The sequence below is a fragment of the Malurus melanocephalus genome, unplaced genomic scaffold, assembly GCF_030028575.1.
Source record: "Malurus melanocephalus ecotype Western Australia unplaced genomic scaffold, MMel_1.1 scaffold_162, whole genome shotgun sequence".
In the NCBI taxonomy this organism is placed as follows: domain Eukaryota; kingdom Metazoa; phylum Chordata; class Aves; order Passeriformes; family Maluridae; genus Malurus; species Malurus melanocephalus.
This window is the reverse complement of record NW_026623394.1, coordinates 558,076-564,115: the sequence shown is the minus strand read 5'-3', so window position 1 is coordinate 564,115 and position 6,040 is coordinate 558,076.

The following is a 6,040-nucleotide window of genomic DNA, read 5'->3' as shown; positions in this document are numbered from 1 at the left end:
GTAAATATCTTACAAAAGGTTATTTTTGAATACTGAAATYCAATGCTGTTTCTCAAGTAAAACTATCAATGCAGGGGAAAGTATGAAACTTGGAGGTGTSCAGGTCACACTTGGTGAAAAAAAAAATCACTCCAAGGACAAAYCTTTGTGCTCAGTGTTGCAGGACTGGAAACTTCTTTTGTTTGACTTACAATCAAGAATTTGTAATCAACAGGACTTAATGTTTTGCTCTTTCCAAGAAGGGCAACTGGGAAAGATGTAAACAAGTGAGCTGAGTCTTGAAAGGCAAAAAGGCACCAAAGGGTCCTGTCTCAGCCAGGAATATGGCAAAGCAACAGGGCAGTGATGAATAAACATCCATCAGCACTCTGGCCTGGAAAAGAGCTTTACAAACATGTGACTCCAGTGTCAGGCTGCCTCCWGAGATGGCACATGCCAGGATTTGCATAAAAATGCTGTGGCTCAGCACCTCTTCTCTGACCACAGGAAAGGGCACTGAGTTACAATTTCCTGTTATCCCCGATKCGAACCTCTGCTCTGGTTACTCATTCTAATGGAAGCACGATAATACACCCTGCGTGACAAATTCATCTGGAGCTCCTGGTCTGAGCCACTCCCAGACCTTTAGTCAAACCAGATTGCATGACAGTCATCATATTTTGGGAGGAAAAAGTCACGGAGGTGAAACTGGAATGGCGCTGAAACTGAGCCTGTGCTGGTTRCAGCAGGGATTCATCTCCCCTCAGGCATGGCCAGCAGCACTCACAGGTTTCATCCCACACGGTCCTGTCCTAAAAGCACTGAACTCAACACACTGAAAGTCAGAGTGTATTTTAGGAGCTCATTTTAAGAGCTTGTTAGAAATCCTTTCACAAAAATGAACTTTTCTTTAAGACAGGAGCCACCAGCACTTTGTACACCCTCAAAAAKCAGTTCCAGGAGAAAACTGGAGTGAGTTTGTCCATGTAATGTCTGCAATGTCACTCTCTGTGCCTCTCCACAATTAGTTCAGTTTATTTTAAGTGTAGAAGCTGTTTTGAGAAGCTAAATTCTGTTCCCCTGTGATGCTTCAGGATAAAGAATTGGAGGACAAAAATGGAAGTGTAAAATGCAGCTTGCTTTCCTAAGGCCATAAAGTAAAAAAATTGTTTCTCATTTTTCGTTTCATATTTTATTACAAAGGACACAGCACAGAACTGAGTCTCACATAAATAATCAATTCAAGAGGTTTACAGTGGAGCTCTGGATGATGATAAATGTCACAGAYACTCTGAGCTGAAAGCCCTAAATTTCAGTGGTCACATACTGTATTGTCTGTACCCCTGGGCAGCACCTTCCCAATGCCCAGAGAGTTAACAGCTCTCATTTCACTGCTTCCAGAGCTGGTGCAATGTTTGCCAGGCTTTGGGAGAGGCCAACAGCTTGATSAAAAATGCATTTGCTGTTAGGCTTGTGAGGCAAAATGGAAAAGGAAGAATTAWCCAAACAGATGATGGGATGGAYRAGAGGAAAAGTCCAGTAAATTACAGTTGGTTCTGTGTAAGTGTCTTGTGATGCTCAAAGGCCAAYAGCAGCTGACGTGTTCAGAGTTAAAGTACAAAAGGGTTTTTCTGTGCCATCTCAGCTCTGCTTGTATAACAATGACTCAGCTCTGCAGCCCTGGCTCACAGCCAGCATTGAAATTCTGCCTGTAAGAGCATTTTTATCCCCAAAGCAGCACTGAAAGCAGCTACATGTTTGTGGGTGAAAGAGAATTAGGAACTGTGGATGTTTTTTATATCTAATAAGCAGGGAACTAGGAGTTGTGTATAGCTGACAGAATACTTTAAAAAATTGAGGTAGTTAAACTACGTGGTTTGTTCAGGGGAGAAAAATGTCAGTGCTTGGATTTTAGTCTTCCTGTGGTGGAGGGGGAATAATTCTCGAGTTTTCCTCACCATCAAAGGACCCAAGCTGAATCTGAAAATAAAATGCGGGAGGTGACACCCCTGGGCTGTTCAGAACGGCCTTGACAGTGTTTGCTTTTGTTCACTGTTACAGAGGTTCTGTTGAACATATTAACAATGATTAACAACGTTATAGGGCTTATTTCTTCTGTCTGCCTGTTTTCCAAGGTACTTCTTTGCTGTTGYRCTGAAAAACCTCGCCCCAAAAAGCACAAACTCGGAGGCAGCAGAGAGGAGGTGAACAAAGAGCTCCCTCCCTGCACTGCAGCTTGGATCGGATCCAAAACATTCCAGGCGGGAGGCAGAGAGGAGGGATGCAGACAAGGGAGCTTTAGAACAGACCCAGTTATTAGCTGTTGCTTTCACTGGCACAACACGCAGACACAAAGCTGTGATTTCAGCCCAGCCGGGCTTTATGAAATGCCCTTTGGACATCTCCTTCCAGCAGAGCACAGGCAGCTGTCACACGTTCCTCTGGGTCATCCAGACCTTCACAGGGAGACCTGCCCAAGCCTGTTTATTGTGGCAGCACAGATCTGAAAGCTGAATCCCATGTTTCTACCAAGTTAAAATATGCTTTGGACAAACAGGAAGACAAAGGAGTATCACTAATTTTCCTCTTTTTACTACCAATCTATTAGTTTCTCTTAAAATTCGTTTTTCTTCTTTCAGCTCCCAAAGTTGGTTGCTTYTTAAAAACTTTGTTTAGTGACGGTATTTTTAGCATGAGGCTATAAAAACAAAACGGAGGCAGTTGTCTTTTTTTGGTAATCTCATAATATCCCAGTCAATCTCACAGWACTTTGAGTTATGACTCACTATTTGTGTAAMCCTCCAGGCTGRCAGCACRGGGACAAGCAGTGACATGCCACTGCTCTGTTTGTCTCGTGGGTGGAACTTCAGCCAAGCCYGGGCCTTATTGCACTGGGGAGACAACATTTACCTCCTCAATTGTAAATAGGTAAATATAATTATGCTGTGTCATTCAAAATGAGAGGCAGGTGTGAGTAATGTTATGAGATAGGAATATATATATATATTTATTTCTTTTTTTCCCTGTGGCAAACAGCCCTATTTTTGTCTGAACAAAGAACAGTAACTGGACTTGCCACACACCCTGTGATGGCCTAACTGGCTGTCCCAGGCTAAACCTGGTAGCTAAAGATAAACAGATTGCCTCATTCCACATTGCTCATGTAAAAGTGATACATCGTTGCTAGGACATTAGCCTGCATCAAAACCAGACCCAGCTTGTGTTCCAGAATGTACAGATTCCTTGGAAACATTTCCCTGACCCCAGATTCTTCTCTCCTGAAAGTAGGTTGCTCTGTACTATTGCCCAGTGACCCACTTTTGAAAAGAAATGCGTGTTCCCAACTGCAGGCCCCATGCCCTGGCAAAGGCTGGAGCCACCTGTGCAGTCAGAACAGTCACAAGATACAGATTTCTGGGCTTTTCAGCTTTGMWTTTATTTATATACAGTCCAGAGTCAGCTGCTCGATGGTTTTTATTCACCAAGAGCTACCAGAGGGAGAGGGGAATGTTTGTTAAATGTATGTGCTTTGTGCAGGCAGAAAAGTTAACACACCATAGGATTTAGCTGTATTTAGGAAAAAGACAAGGGAGGAGTCCTGTGTTTTCTAGTTTACATAGAAAAAAAATTACAGAAATTACTCCTTCTTCATCTACAGGGATATTAAAAGAGAGAAATGTACACCCTAAAATCCTTAATACGAGTGTGATGTGCTCAAACACTGCCCAGGCTTTACATGAATCTCCAGCTTTACAGATTGGTAAATACCAATGTTACTCATGGCCCTTCCTSTGGGAGCAGTGCCTGGGATGTGCAGCAAACACGAGGCAGCCTTAGAGCAAACCTTCAGCCACCCTGGCACCAGCAAACAAAACCCGTGCTGGAAACACTGAGCAGAACTGGCAGCACAAAGCGAACAAATGGGATATTGCCCAACTCTGCCTTTTGTCCTAAATTTGTGTGGCCAAATAATATTTCCAAGGTTGGCTATTGCCATGGAGCTTTCTGAAYTTTCCAGTTACTATTTTTCCGTCTTCCTGTTTCTACATGGTGAGCAATTATTGTTAGGATGATTTATTTCTATTTTACTGTAAACCAGGAGGTGCTTGAAACCCTTTTAGAAGAAAAGAAAGAGAAAGGGTTTTGTTGCTGGCTTGTTTTTTTTTTTTTTTTTTTTTTTTTTTTTTTTTTTTTTTTTGTGATTTTGTATTTTTGTCTGGGTTTGAGGTTTTTTTAGGGGGAAATAGAGCAGCTCTGTACTGAGTCTTTCCAGTCACACACGTGCTGATGCTTTGTGAGAGGAGGATTTAACAAGGTCACCTGGCTTCGCTGAAAGAACAGCAGATAAAGCTGCAAAAAAACCCACATAAAAACCATCCTGGATTTTGTGCAATCCAGTTTTAATATGATATGAGTTAAGAGCCAGTCTGAAATGTCTAASGAAGCTTAATTAACCTGAGGCACATTTCCACATCAGTTCACAGAAGGTAGCTGCCCCATAAGCGATCAAAGCTTCCTGTTCTGGAGGCGAGTAAACAACCATTTGAATTTCAAATGTCAGCATTTCATCACAGGCCTTGTTTTGCAGCCTCACATTAGAGAATTAACTCGTCAGCCAGCTCCAACCAGTTCCACGGGCAGCTCGGAACTGGGCCGCGTGACTGGGGTGGCTCGTGTGACACACCAGCAGCCTGAATTAATGCTGTTTTCCTCAACTTAGCTAACTCAGTTCTGCTTTTCTCAGCTTTTCAGGCCAGGAGCAGCCCTACAGCCTGTTCCAGGCTTTGCCATGAAACCTCAGCCATTCTGGGTGAAGGGGCCGTCAGAAGCCCAGTGAATCATAAAACCAAGGGTCACCCCCCTTTTTGGGGGCACTTCTTCCCCAGTTGGTGCCAGGCTCTTCCCTCAGCATTGCTGGGGTTCAGACAGGGGCTGGAGAAGCTCTGTCCTCCATCCTAACCCCCCCACAATCCCTGTCCCTGTCTGGAGGAAGGGGCTGGTCAGAGGCCCAGCGGGTCATAAAACACTAACACCAAGGGTCACCCCCTTTTTTGGGGGCACTTCTTCCCCAGTTCATGCCAGGCTCTTCCCTCAGCATTGCTGGGGTTCAGACAGGGGCTGGAGAAGCCCTGTCCCCGTCCTCCATCCCAACCCCCCCATAATCCTGTCCCTGTCTGGGGGAAGGGGCTGGTCATAAAACACTAGCACCAAGGGTCACCCCCCTTTTTGGGGGCACTTCTTCCCCAGTTGGTGCCAGGCTCTTCCCTCAGCACTGCTGGGGTTCAGGCAGGAGCTGGAGAAGCCCTGTCCTCCATCCCACCCCCCCATAATCCTGTCCCTGTCTGGGGGAAGGGGCTGGTCAGAGGCCCAGTGGGTCATAAAACACCAGCACCAAGGGTCACCCCACTTTTTTTGGGGGCACTTCTTCCCCAGTTGGTGCCAGGCTCTTCCTTCAGCACTGCTGGGGTTCAGACAGGAGCTGGAGAAGCCCTGTCCCTGTCCTCCATCCCAACCCCCCCATAATCCCTGTTCCTGTCTGGAGGAAGGGGCTGGTCAGAGGCCCAGTGGTCAGAAAACACTAACACCAAGGGTCACCCCCCTTTTTGGGGGGCACTTCTTGCCCAGTTCGTGCCAGGCTCTTCCCTCAGCACTGCTGGGGTTCAGACAGGGGCTGAAGAAGCCCTGTCCCTGTCCTCCATCCCACCCCCCCACAATTCCTGTCCCTGTCTGGAGGAAGGGGCTGGTCATAAAACACTAGCACCAAGGGTCACCCCACTTTTTTGGGGGCACTTCTTCCCCAGTTGGTGCCAGGCTCTTCCCTCAGCACTGCTGGGGTTCAGACAGGGGCTGGAGAAGCTCTGTCCCTGTCCTCCATCCCCATAATCCCGTCCCTGTCCCCTCACGGCCCCGCTCCCCCTCCCCCTCCCAAATCTGCCCCGCCGGGCGGTTCCCCCCAGCAACAGCGTGACCTCACCGCGGACCAATCAGCGCCGAGCAGCSCCGAACCTTCCAGAGCTTTCCCTGCCCCGGCCGCCCCCGCCCTTCGCTAACTGCCCCTCCG